The sequence below is a fragment of the Panthera leo genome, chromosome A2 (assembly GCF_018350215.1).
Source record: "Panthera leo isolate Ple1 chromosome A2, P.leo_Ple1_pat1.1, whole genome shotgun sequence".
NCBI classification, from domain to species: Eukaryota; Metazoa; Chordata; class Mammalia; order Carnivora; family Felidae; genus Panthera; species Panthera leo.
This window is the reverse complement of record NC_056680.1, coordinates 79,387,427-79,400,986: the sequence shown is the minus strand read 5'-3', so window position 1 is coordinate 79,400,986 and position 13,560 is coordinate 79,387,427.

The following is a 13,560-nucleotide window of genomic DNA, read 5'->3' as shown; positions in this document are numbered from 1 at the left end:
AACAAAAATGAGTTTTAAAATTTATTGTTTTAGGGGCACCTGGGTGGCTGTTGTCTAAGCATCTGATTTCTGCTCAGGTAATGTTCTCATGGTTCTTGAGTTCGAGCCCTGCATCAGGCTCTGTGCTGACAGCTCAGAGACTGGAGCCTGCTTTGGATTCTGTGTCTCCCTCTCTCTCTGCCCCTCCCCGCTTTTACTCTGTCTCTCTCTCTCTCTCTCTCTCTCTCTCAAAAATAAACATTAAAAAAACATTGTTTTAATTTATTGTTTTAAATTGTATTACCTTAAGTGATGAATCACAGGAATCTACCCCCAAAGCCAAGAGCACACTGTCACACTGTATGTTAGCCAATTTGACAATAAATTATATTTTAAAAATAAATAAATTGCATTACCTCGATTGTTAATAAATGTATCTTCTTGGGGTGCATGAATGGCTCAGTCAGTCAAGCATCCGACTCTTGATCTCAGCTTAAGTCTTCATCTCAGCGTCCTGAGTTTAAGCTCCATGTTGGGCTCCACGCTGGGCATGGAGCCTACTTAAGAAAATAAATAAATAAAGGTATCTTCTTTTATTGGCTGTTTACTTTTGTGAATTGGCTCTGCATTTCCTTGTTTTTATTGGCTTTTAGCCTTATTCAAGTTGATTTTTTAAGTTTTTATGGGGGGGTATAATAAATATAGCATAAACTACATATTTAAAGTGATTTAAATGTATAATTTGAGAAATTTTGACATAGTATGTACTTGTGAAAACATCAACACAACCAAGAAATGAATATTTCCATCACCCCAAAAAGTTTCTTCATATTTCTTTATAATTCCATCCTCCTGCACTTGCACCCCACACCAGCCCCAGGCAACCATAGATCTGCTTTCTATCACTATCGATTAGTTTGCAATCTGTAGAATTTTATCCAAGTGGGATCAGGCAGTATGTACTGTCTATTTTTGTCTGGCTTTTTTCATTTAGCATAATTATTCTGAGATTCACCCATGGTGCTGCTCATAAGAGCTCTTTGTGTATTCTAAACATGAGTCCTTTGTTACATATAAAAAGAAGTTATTAGAGTTCTGTCCATATTTTATTGTAGATTGTTTTGCTTTATAATCTGATTCTTAGGTTTGAATTCACAATTAAAAGGCCTCCCCATTCCACAATTACAAAAACACTTAAGAATCTCCTAGTACTTCTTTTTTGGAACTACATTAAATTTATAGATCAACTTGGGAGAGAATTGATAACTTTAATTGATATCTTATGATCCGGGAACATATATTTCTCTATTTCCCCATATCTTCCCTTATGTCTTTTAGTAAGCCTTTATAAGAGCCTTTATAAGGGCTTTATAAGAGCTTTATAAGGCTTTATAAGAGCTTTATAGTTTTTAAATATAAGCTTGTTCATTCCTTCTGACCTTACTCATAAGAATTACTATTTGAGATTAGTTATTGTGAATAATATTTTTCCTCATATTTCTCTTACCAATTTCTAATCAGATTAAAACATGTATTCTGGTTGTTGCTCTGGATCTTATAGGTTTAAGTATTTTCTGTCAATTCAATATAGTCCTCACTTTGCACAGTTCTGATATGCACAAATTGTAGTTACCATGATTTGGTTATATAACACCAGTCCCCCAACGACATGATTCAAATCTCAGTTACCAGGGTATATTGGCTATGAGTAATTGCATAAAGAACCCAGTCCACAAATCAGTGCTGAAATAACAGATGAGCATCACGATCAGTGGCCAATCACATCACTTGTTTCAAAGTCTGTCTGTGACTGGTTACCGTGGATTTGTTGTTAATTTCAAACACAGAATGCAAAGCAGGTACTTTTGCTGCCTCCTTGCCTCCTGGTGATAAACTCATATGACATTTTATAAAAATGAATGCTCAAAATAGGGAATTGGCCGCCAAAGATAAAAGTGCAGCAAAGAAATGAAAAGTGATAGCACTGGAAGAGAAATTTGAATCACTCCTGAATGGAATTATAGAAGTTATAGCTGACTGTGGGTATGTTGTCAGTACCACCATTCAAGAAACCCTAGACATACAGCCAGAGCAACTTTGTGAAGGTGAACTTATTGACATAAACAAGAATAGTAGTTATAATGAAAAGAATGAAAAAGAAGTGACACCAACAAAAATCTTTACCTTAAAGGAACACTCAGAAATACTTCACAACAATGGGGTGCCTGGGTGGTTCAGTTGGTTGAGCATCTGACTCTTGATTTCTCCTCAGGTCATGATCTCAAGCAGTGAGATCAAGCCCACCACCCAGCACTGGGTATGGAGCCTGCTTGAGATTCTCTCTCTCTCTCTCTCTCTCTCTCTCTCTCTCTCTCTCTCTCACCCCCCTCCTTCTCCCTCTGCCCCTCCCCTGCCTGTGCTTGTCTCTCTCTATATATATATCTATATCTATCTGTATGTTTATTTCACAACATTGAAAGCACAAAGAACGAAAGTCAAAAACATTTTGCACACCAGTAACAAACAGTATAAAAATGTAATTTAAAATTATCTGCCAAGACAACAATAGCAATAAAATAAGCTTTTAGCAGTAAATCTAGAAAAAAAAATCAAGACTCTTAAGAAACCATGAGCTTTTCACTCTAAAAATATATACCTGTATGACAACTTTAAGCTATCTGGTCCCACCTGCACTGACACCAGGGCAACATGGGAAAACTTTCAGGAAGACCCTGTGGAGAGGCAAGATGCTGAGAAGGCCTAATATGAAGCTGGATGTTCGTCCAGTCAGGAAGCCCTCCATATGTATTGCTCCTCTTCCACAGTACTTCCCAGCCAGATACCTATGGCCCATGCAAGATGTGGTATGATATCTGGAGTCTACTGGTGGCTTCTCTCTAAGGAACATACTAAGACGTCTTGGGAAACCCTTTCTAGTGCCTAGGAAGCCCTTCCTAGATACTGAGGTTAGTGTGCATTGGTGGTATAGAGGTGAGCACAATTACTGAGGTTAATCCTTCACATTTTTTTGTTGTTGTTCTCAAAGATATAACTCTACCTGAGTGGTGTCAGTTGTGGAGTATTGCTGCACTTAAGGAAGATTGTTCAGGGCACTTGACACACGCCTCTGCTGCTGTTTGCAGTCAGCCCAGCAGCAAGGAGCACAGATCTACTCAGTTCTCAAAGCCTTCCCATTCCCACACTTAGTCCCTGCCCCCACATCCTAGCCCAAGCCAGAGGTCACAGATAGATCAAGAGCCTCAGGTATAACAAATGTAATTTAACTATTTGTTTGTTTTGTTTTATACGAAGTCACACTCAGGCTCTTGAATGCCCTACCTCTATTCTTGTCCTACCAGGTCATCCCAAAATGTTCTGAGAAAAGATTCTTCCTCATTAAGAAAAGAAAGTAAAATAGAAGGCTAAGAAAGAAATGTGAAGATGTGAAAAAGCATAACATATAAAGAATAAAAAATATAAATCAAACTGTAGATATCAGGAGTGGGATGGCAATATATCTAAAAAAGCAGCCAAGAGATAAGAAAGGTGAGAGAGAGAAAGATATTGGAAAATTAATGGTGGCAAATATGAATCTACACACTCAGGGTGTGCAAAATCATTACCTCACATTATTTTTTTAAATCTGATTTAATAGGACCTTGGTCCCAGTTTCCATGACCAGACTGACAGAAAGTTTAATCTCAAACATGTTGGAAACTTCTGCCCTCACCCAATCCTATGAATTGCTCTAGGGAATTTACAAAATATTGTGGGCTGCACCTCCTATCCTCAGTCCCCCCTGATTACCACTAATATTCCCATTATTCCTTGCTAGACCTTTGTGGGGCTCTTTTAATTCTCTGGGCATGTGAAATTTTGTCAGTGCTAGTTACTGTCTAAGCTCAGGCTACTATAACAAAATAGTATAGGCCAGGTGGCTTTAAGAACAAGTTTCTTTTTCCTCACAGTTCTGGAGGCTGGAAAGACCAAGATCAGGCTTGGAAAATTTGGTTCCTGATAAGGACCCTCCTCCTTGCTTGCAGAGTCCTCACTCTGCAGAGAGAGAGAGAGAGAGAGAGAGAGAGAGAGAGAGAGGGAGAGAACTCTGGTTTCTCTTCTTCTAAGGACACTAATCTCATAATGGGGCTTTACCCTCATGACCTCATCTAAACCTAATTTTATCCCAAAGTCTCTACTTCCAAATAGCATCACATTGGGGGTTAGGGTTTCAACATACAGATTTGAAGTGGGGACACAAATGTTCAGTCCATAACAGTGACCATGCAGCCAATCTCCCAGTGAAGTCCTGCCACTGTTCCCAATGCAGCCTCAAGTCCTCACTCCTGTGGAAGCTGCTGACCGCCAACCCCATCCTGGTTCTAGAAAAATCCACTTTCTCTTCTGTCACTCCTCAAAATCATTGACTTCTATTTCTTCCTAATGTAATTCCCTCAAAGATTTCAGTTTTTTGAGAAACAAATGATAGAGAGGGAGGTTGCCTACCCAAAGGCAAAGGAACATAGAGGACCTGGCTACCTTTTAGAAATGGGGGATTGTGGAAAAAGCCGAGAAAAAAAAAGACCCAAAATTAATATCCCAACAAATTATCCTTTCCCATTAAAGTTGAAGAAATCTTGGTACACTTTGGTGGCTCAGTTGGTTATGCATCCAACTCTTCATTTCAGTCCAAGTCATGTTCTCATGGTTGTGAAATCGAGCCCTGCATTGAGCTCTGTCCTGAGCATGGAGCCTGCTTAAGATTCTCTCCCTCCCTGGGGCGCCTGGGCGGTTCAGTCGGCCGAGCATCTGACTTCGGCTCAGGTCATGATCTCACAGCTCATGAGTTCGAGCCCCACGTCGGGCTCTGTGCTGACAGCTCAGAGGCAGGAGCCTGCTTTGGATTCTGTGTCTCCCTCTCTCTCTGCTCCTCCCCCCGCTTGTGCCCTGTCTCTCTCTGTCTCTCAAAAATAAATAAACATTTACAAAAATTAAAAGAAAAAAGATTCCCTCCCTCTGCCCCCTGACCAAAAAAAGTAAAGTCAAAGAAATCTTGTATAATCTCAGCCAGGCTCAGCACCTTGATTAGGCAGTAAATGTGTTACACAAGAATAAGTGCTTGCACTTCTGAGACTCAAGAATAGAGCAGTTATGACTGACGATGTCTGATTGAAGATCTCTGATTCACAGTGTTAGCTCACAGTGCAACAGCCTCAGCAGGTGATTGGCCAATTCTGGATAAATAACCACACACTGCAATTGGCACCCAATCCATTATTAGCTAGTGTCTATAAAACATGTCTGAAATCTAGAAAGCTCAGGAAAATAAAAGCCTTTTGGTAACCAGTTGGAAGCAATACCTGGCCTGGTCTGTCTTGAAACAGTTTATAGCCTTTAGTTGCCTTGTTTCATGTGAGTAGTCATGTATTTTGCTAAAGAGATATTACTGTGTTTGATAAAAGGATGCGGTCTCAAATTTGTTGGGGATATTAAGTAATATATGGCCCATGCACCATAGTTTCTTCATAAAATTGGAAAAAAGACCTGAATTCCAAAAGATTAAACCATAAGTGTTGCAGAAAAAATGATTATGGAACTTGTATACTTTGACCTTACTGACTCATGCCCACAACATTCCAAGATAGACTCTTCAAATCACTCATTTCCAACCACGGGGAAATACAATGCCAGAACAGATGTGCAGGGTAATCACTTTCAGGGTTGATGAACTTGAAGGTCTGGTCTCTCCTGAGGGCAGACAGAGAACAATGAATGAGGAGAGGTAGCACGTGGCCAGGGCTCCCTGGCTCTCTTTGTGGTGTGTAAGTCCACTGGCCAAAGAAGCAATACACCCAGGATAGTAGTAACTCCCTCCCTGCTGGCTGGACTTTATTTAAACATTAGGAATGAAAGAGGAGGCTGGGGCTATGTTTTATGGCTTTGAGATGGAGGTGAAGGGTAGGAGGAGAGGGGAATGGGTAGTCACTATTACAAAGCATGAAGCTTATTAGCAGAAAGAGATCTATTGGGGAACATAAATCCAGGTCCTACAACCTTACCAAGAGGTTTTGCTGGGTAGAGACCACAAGCTTATTAGATCTCAGCTTTCTATGAAAAGATGTAAGTGGGCAGAAGAAAGCAGTAAAGTAAATGAAATGGCAGGCACTTCAATAGGAAATGGTTTGTTTCTTTACATGAGAAGATGAGAGCTAATACACAAAGAGGAAAGTCTTTTAGAGGTAAAGATGCAGACAAGAACCCCAAAAAAATCAAAAGGAAAGGTACTAACACATGAATCACCTAGCAGCTATTTCACAGTGTGAAAAGACTGGGGATTATTTTCACAGTTTGAGGAAGCATTCATAATGTGAAGACTTCATGGTGTAAGAAACCGTAATAAATACGGGTGGGTTCAAATGCTTTGATGAATGAAAGAGGTGTAAATAAATAAACAAGTATCATTTAAAGTCATCTAGCACAACATATATGAAACATGCTTATCTTAGAGATATTCACTGTGTTTCTTATATCACACCATTACTGTGAGCTTTAAGAAACTCACCAAAGGAGGAGCCTGGGTGGCTCAGTTGGTTAAGCATCCAACTCTTGATCTCAGCTCAGGTCTTGATCTCAGTGTCGTGAGTTTAAGCCCCACATTGGGCTCCACACTGGGCACGAAGACTACTCAAAAAAAATCTTTCATTGGCATCTGAGACTTGGCAATCGGGCTTTCCTGTAGGCATCCTTGTTAACCACACATTCTAATGTTTGCTCCATAAAGAACATTCTCATGAAGAGGTTGAGAAGGGGGTGTAATACTCATAGTCTAATTTCCTCAGGAGGTCAAGTAAGATTTAAGCAAAGGTCCAATTCTCTTGTCTAGGTTGTGATGTGGCAGGGTGGTCTACCCCTCTGTGTCACTGGGGTCCACTGGCATAAGCCACAGAAAGGGCCATTGACCTATTTTCAGGAGGTGCTGGTCCTCATCTGACACTACCTCCAGCATTCGTGCTAATTATCTTTCAGCATCTGTTTCTCACTTTTGGGGAGCTACTTCCTGAGATTACCTTTTGTTCACCCTTGGTTTGTGTTTTGCTTCCTGGCTTTAGACTGTCATTCATGTTGCTTACTTGCCTGACTCTCATCCAGCATTATCTCTGGCTAGATTCAGTATACTCCATTCACTCAGGCTCTTCCTGAAAGATGCTGCATCACTTTTCCCTCTGATTAGCCTCCTTCTTCTATGTCACACTCTTAACAAGCTTCTCCTTGATTATTTACACATTCAGAGACTGGAGATGGCCTTATATGTCCTCTAAATTTGGCATAATACCTATCTATATTACTGGACACTCATTGAATATTTGTTGAACATCAATCAAACTAGTTTTCAAACTACTCACAATCAATTGTGGGCACAAAAACACTTTGGTGAGTCGGGAGTAGGTTTTTTGTTTTTTTTTTCTTAATGCAATAGAATGTGATAGCATGAAAAATATCAAAGTACATAACTAAACAGAGTATTGTTTTGTAACACGTGTTTCACAAAGGTTAGGTATTTTAGGATTAAGTTATTTTTCATCACTGTAGGTCATAGTTAAAAAATGCAGAGTGGGTTAGATGAACCAGACGTTTGCTATTTATGTTGCTCTAACATGTCTGGCCATGTTTCTGGCAACAGAACCACTTCCAGGCCTTGCTTCCAGGTCAGCGTTTACCCCACCCATCCAGCCTTGTCATTAGAGAACTCCATCCCCTAGTCATAGTGACTGGCTGAGGAAGAAGCAAGTGGCACAAGCTAGTCTAATCAGAGTTCTCTTTGAGGTTTTTTGTTTCCCTAGACCTATCAGAAACTCTTTCCCCTGGAGTTCTTAAATTGGTACACTATGATTTTAAGGCCACCCATGGATGTAGTAGAGAGACTTGGAGAGGGAGACATTGCCCCTGGTCTTAGTGTTACTCCTGGACTTTCCCATAACATGAGCCGGTGCATTTCCTTAGCTTAAATTGGATTTTTGCCTTTTGCAGCCAGAAGAATCCCAGCTAATTTTAGCCATGTGATAATACATTGACCTCAGCTAGTATGAAAGAGCAGGGATGGAGGAGTGGGGAAAGCTGGATTTAGGCCTAATAGTATCACACACTAGATGTATGACTCTTGGAGAGTCTCAAAAGATAGGTCTCAGTTCTCTCTTCCTCTGAAAAAATAGAAGTGAATTCAGGTGGTAACTCACAATCCTTACTGGTCATCACAGCTTTCCTTGTGAAGCTTTAAAAAAATACAGATGCCTGAGCTCCATGCCAGGTTTAGGCTTTCAGAATCAAAATCCATAGGAGTGTGGGAGAGGCAGGCATTTGTCACTTTAAAATGACTTCCCATGATTCTGATGAGCAGCCATCATGGGTAAGTCACATCATCTCTAAGGTATTTTCTACCCTAATACTCAGTGCCCTGTGATTCTTCAGAGATGACACATTCTGATCAAATTTTCTGCAGTTGACATAGTGACGAATGCAGACTCTGGATTCATGCTATTTTTGTTGACTAGCCTGAAATAAATGATGTCATGTGAATGGTAATAATGACTAATAGAGATGTGCTATCGCTATTCCTAATTAGCCTTACAGAGAAGTAACACCCACCAATCCATCAATCACATTTTCTTAGCACAGACACCCACGGTCTGCTATCATAATAAGCTCTCTCTCTCTCTCTCTCTTTTTCCCCCTGAGAAGTAGAGGCGTAAGGGGAGGAGTGTGGAAATAAAAAATATAATCATAATAAGTGCAAGTCAGATATTAAATTTGCTTTGTGTCATTACAAATATTTCTGGGACTAGAAGTGTCACATTTCAGTTCTTTCCTGTGTCAGAGCACACATGTAAATTACAGTTGTTAGCCATGTAATAATACATGTGATTATCAGTGATCTTTCCTGAGTTGTTTCTTGCCTAAAAACTTCATTCTGTATAGAAAATACATATTTCTCTCATTAATTAAAAAAAAACTTACAGAGATAAGTCTCATTACCCCTACATATTTGTGTCTGTTTTCCTCTTTAGTATGCTTCAAGATAATTCATTAGTCTGTTCATTGTTTTTCACAGGAACACTAACAGGATGAGCAGACTTGAAATTCTTTGTCTGGGAGACTGATGTCTTGGTAAATTTTCATTATGTTCCTCTCACTCCCAGTCTTTGGTGGAAAAGGTAGTGAGTTACGGGATGGCTGCAGAGATGTGCTCAAGGCACTCAAATACACAGGTTCAGTTCAGCGTTCTGGGGGCTCTGGGCTAGTGGCCACAGAGGGAAGAAATATGTGCACCCTCTTCTTGATGAAGACCTTCCAGAGGGAAGAGGAGGAGGCATGGAGACACCAAACAGGCAGATGGAGGAGGCAAGATAGGAGACAATTTTGCACCTAAGGAAATAACTATTTTTGAAATGTTAGAGTAGCCTGTCAGCCTTGACAATTTTTTTTTAAGATTCAGAGGAAACCGGGGTGAGTAATTATAGGCAGTGACTGTCATTGTCAAGATAGTTCTGTAATTAGAGAAACACAAAATATGTCTCATTTAGAGGTACCTCAAATAGAGCCATGGGGACAGCCATCAGTTAGAAAAGGTTAATAAAGTCAGAACGGTCAGACGATGGTGCCAAAAGCTGAAGACTACAGCAATGTCCATGACAGGGGCGGACGTTCCGTCATCCTTAAAGCACGGACTTTGCTTTATAGCAAATCTGGACAGAGCAGTCTGGAAGAAGAAATGGCTCCTGGAATCTGCAGTAAAATTGAAGGAAGGGCACAGAGGCAAAGCCTACTAAATGTCTGTGCATCAACCTGTCAGATTTTTTTCTCTTTTTTATTAAGTTTATTTTATTTATTTTGAGAGAGAGAGAGAATGAGAGCAAGCCCAGGAGGGTCAGAGAGAGGGGTGGGGGAGAGAGAGAATCCCAAGCAGGTTTCACACTGCCAGTGCAGAGCTTGACCCAAAGCTCGAACTCATGAACCATGAGATCATGACTGACCTGAGCCAAAACCAAGTTAGACACTTAATTGACTGAGCCACCCAAGCGCTCCAACCAGTTTGATTTTTTTAAAATTCTATTTCCTTTCTTAAATTAATGGAATAAAAAAAAAACCTTGGGAGGAGGAGCAAGATTCTTTTCTTAGACTCATGATACCATTTCAATACATTTCTGCTCATGTGCAAATCTAATGAAGTGGTTTAAGAGAGGTAGCTCACTGCCTAAGCAATCAGTGTTTTAATAAACACTAAGTCGAAATGTTAATTGTCTTACAATTTGGGGGAAAAAAACAAGGCACTTTTACCATGAAAACATGTAAGAAGAAAATATGTATGAATTAAGGTTGAGGAGAAATCATTTTCGCCATGCGTTTCATAAACAAGAGAAGCTGCTAGGTGCAGCCACCTTTGGGCATCTGCTCCAGATTTATGGGTGCCCAAATAGACATCCTGAATTCTAATAAAGGCACATGGTTAGAATAACTGATTGTACACATAATCTTCTTATGTGTGGTTTTTGTTTGGTTTTTTAAATTCAGAATGTCTCTCTTATTCTTACCACACCAGTAAAAGGAGCTTAAGAAAAAAATGTATCGTTAGCTTTTCATGTAATCACGTGCCTAAAATGATTTTCAGTGTTCAAGGACGTTTGTTTCCTATAAGGCCAGGTGATAGAGTATTCCTTCCTCCTTCTCCCCTTATTTTCTCCTGTCTCCTTTCCTTTGCAATTTATATTTAGGATATGAAATCTCTCTAAGCAAAATGTGAGAACTATGTGAAAATTAGGCTAAAATGGAAAGCTTTATTTATTTTGTTTCAGAACACTTTATTCATCAGCCACAAATAGATGTGATCTTTAAATACTAACACCATATCTTAGTCTGGATGGAAGAATAATTGTAAAAGTCGAGTTTAAAAAGGAAATGCAAAGTATGAAGATTTGAAATGATTATACTAGAGTGAAGGTATTTGCCCACATATGGAACTTTTTTCCTTCTCATTTCACATTCTGTTTAACAGAGTCCAGTTTTCATCCCGCACTTGAGCCAGTCACATCATAGCCAGTACTCAATTCTACACAGGAATAGTGTTACCTGTCAGTACGTTCGGAGGAAGGAATTGAACATTATTGATGGTAAAACAATAGTTAGGGTTATGATTTTTAAGAACAAGCTTTTGGGGTGCCTGCCTGGCTCAGTGAGAAGAACATGTGACTCTTGATCTCAGGGTCATGAGTTCAAGCCCCACTCTGGGTGTAGAGATTACTAAAAAAAATAAATTAATTTTAAAAAATAAAGATAAATAAAAAGAAGCAGCTAGAGTTTGAACTGTTATGGACTAACAAGTTGATTAAAAAATTAACATTTCTGGCTCAAATACAAATATTAATTACTCCTAAAGAACATGAATGAAATATGGAAATTGGAATTTTGTAATTCCAATCTTATGTCTGAGAGGCTTATGGAAAAAGTACCCCTGAGTAGTTCCATTTCTGTTGAATTGACATCCAGAAGCTGAGCATTATCTTTTTTTTTTAAGTTTATTTATTTATTTTTAGTAATCTCTATACCCATTGTATAGACCCCAAGATCAAGAGTCACATGCTCTTCTGAGTTTATGTCCCTGGATATTATCTTTATAGATAGCTCAATATAATTGCAAGACTCATCCACCCACAAACATGTTGGAACTACTCTTTGATTCTTCAAATATTCATTAAGACATCGGGGTAGAGATTCTGAGAAAATGAAGATGAAAGAGACATGATTTCAAACAGAAAAGAAAGGAAAGGAAAGAAAGGAAAGGAAAGGAAAGGAAAAAGAAAAACAAAGAGACTTGATTTCTACCATCAAGAAGCCCTAAGTTTAGCCAAGAAGAAAGACATTTACAAATACATATGTGTTAGGTTCAGACATGGAAACAAGTCTAAATGCTTAGGAGAGTCTAACTCTGCCAGGGAAAGTCAAGAGAAAGTTTCAGAGAGTATTTGAGGTTTTAGTTGAATCATGAGGAATAATTAGAAGCCTCACAGGCCAACAAGAGAGTTCCAGAAGCACCTGTGCAAAAGTATGGAGTGATATATAAATGTTGGAGAGGAGCAATTTGTTTAGTTTGGCTGGAACAGAGATTGAAAACTTGAAGGTTAACTGAAGATAGGGAGACAAGAAAGATAGATAGAGGTCATATGGAGTTTGCATTTTATCCAAATGGTCAGTGATTCTTACCCTGAGGAAGTGGACACCTAACCAACCTGAAAAAAAGTTCCAGCATGGTTCCTGGATTTTCTTTCCCCATTTCCCATCCTCTACCAAAGTCTTCAGGTTAAGAACCCCTACTGAAGGTAGTGGGGAACACTCAAATATTTTAAGCCAGAGGATAATACAATAAAATTCTTGGTTTAGAAAAACTACTCTTACTAGGGTGCCTCGGGGCTCAGTCAGGTAAATGTCCAACTCAGTTTTGGCTCAGATCATGATCTCATGGTTCATGAGATCAATCCCTGCGTCAAGCTCTATGCCGACAACATGGAGCCTTCTTGGGATTCTCTCTCTCTCCCTCTCTCTCTCTGCCCCTCCCGTGTTCTCTCTCTCTCCCTCTCTCTAAAAATAAATAAAATAGAAAAAAGAAAAACTACTCTTGCAGCAGTGTGCAGAGTGTTACTTGATCACCTCTCATATGCCAGGTTTGAAGGACAGACTGGAGGCAAAGAGATCCATTAACATCTCTCTCAGCTCGGTTTCTATAAAATCTAGCTCTGACTCCCAGAGGTAATTAAAACACACTTAAGCAGAACATCAGGATGCGAGTGGTATGTGTGTATCTCTGGTTTTCAGCCTAGTTTCTCTCAACTGCCATACGAATTGACTTTATTCTTGGCTCATGCCCTTTGAGTGGACTCTGGTTAAGATCTCTCATTTTGTGGGGCGCCTGGGTGGCGCAGTCGGTTAAGCGTCCGACTTCAGCCAGGTCATGATCTCGCGGTCTGTGAGTTCGAGCCCCGCGTCGGGCTCTGGGCTGATGGCTCGGAGCCTGGAGCCTGTTTCCGATTCTGTGTCTCCCTCTCTCTCTGCCCCTCCCCCGTTCATGCTCTGTCTTTCTCTGTCCCAAAAATAAATAAAAAACGTTGAAAAAAAAATTTAAAAAAAAGATCTCTCATTTTGTAGGAAATCTCACAGAGTAGTAATTGATTATAAATCCCATTTTATAAGGAAATTTATAAAGGCACAGCCTCAAGACCTCCCACATCAATGTGTGTTTCTCAGAGGCTGCTCAAACCAGATTTTCTCTAGTTCCATGAGCTGGCCCCAGACAGTAAGGAGGCCAATGTCACCTCTAGGTGAGAGGTGACACAAGACTAAACAGAGATAGGGGTTTGAGGAATACAGATTGTCACAAGAAGGATTAAAGGGCCTTCACCACCAGGGCAACTGACTGGCTGAGTCAGCAGAGCATGTGACTCTTGATCTCAGGGTTGTGAGTTCAAGCCCCACATTGGATACAGAGCCTACTTAAAAAGGGGGGGGGGGTCTCACCACAAGTTGGATGGATGCAGAGGA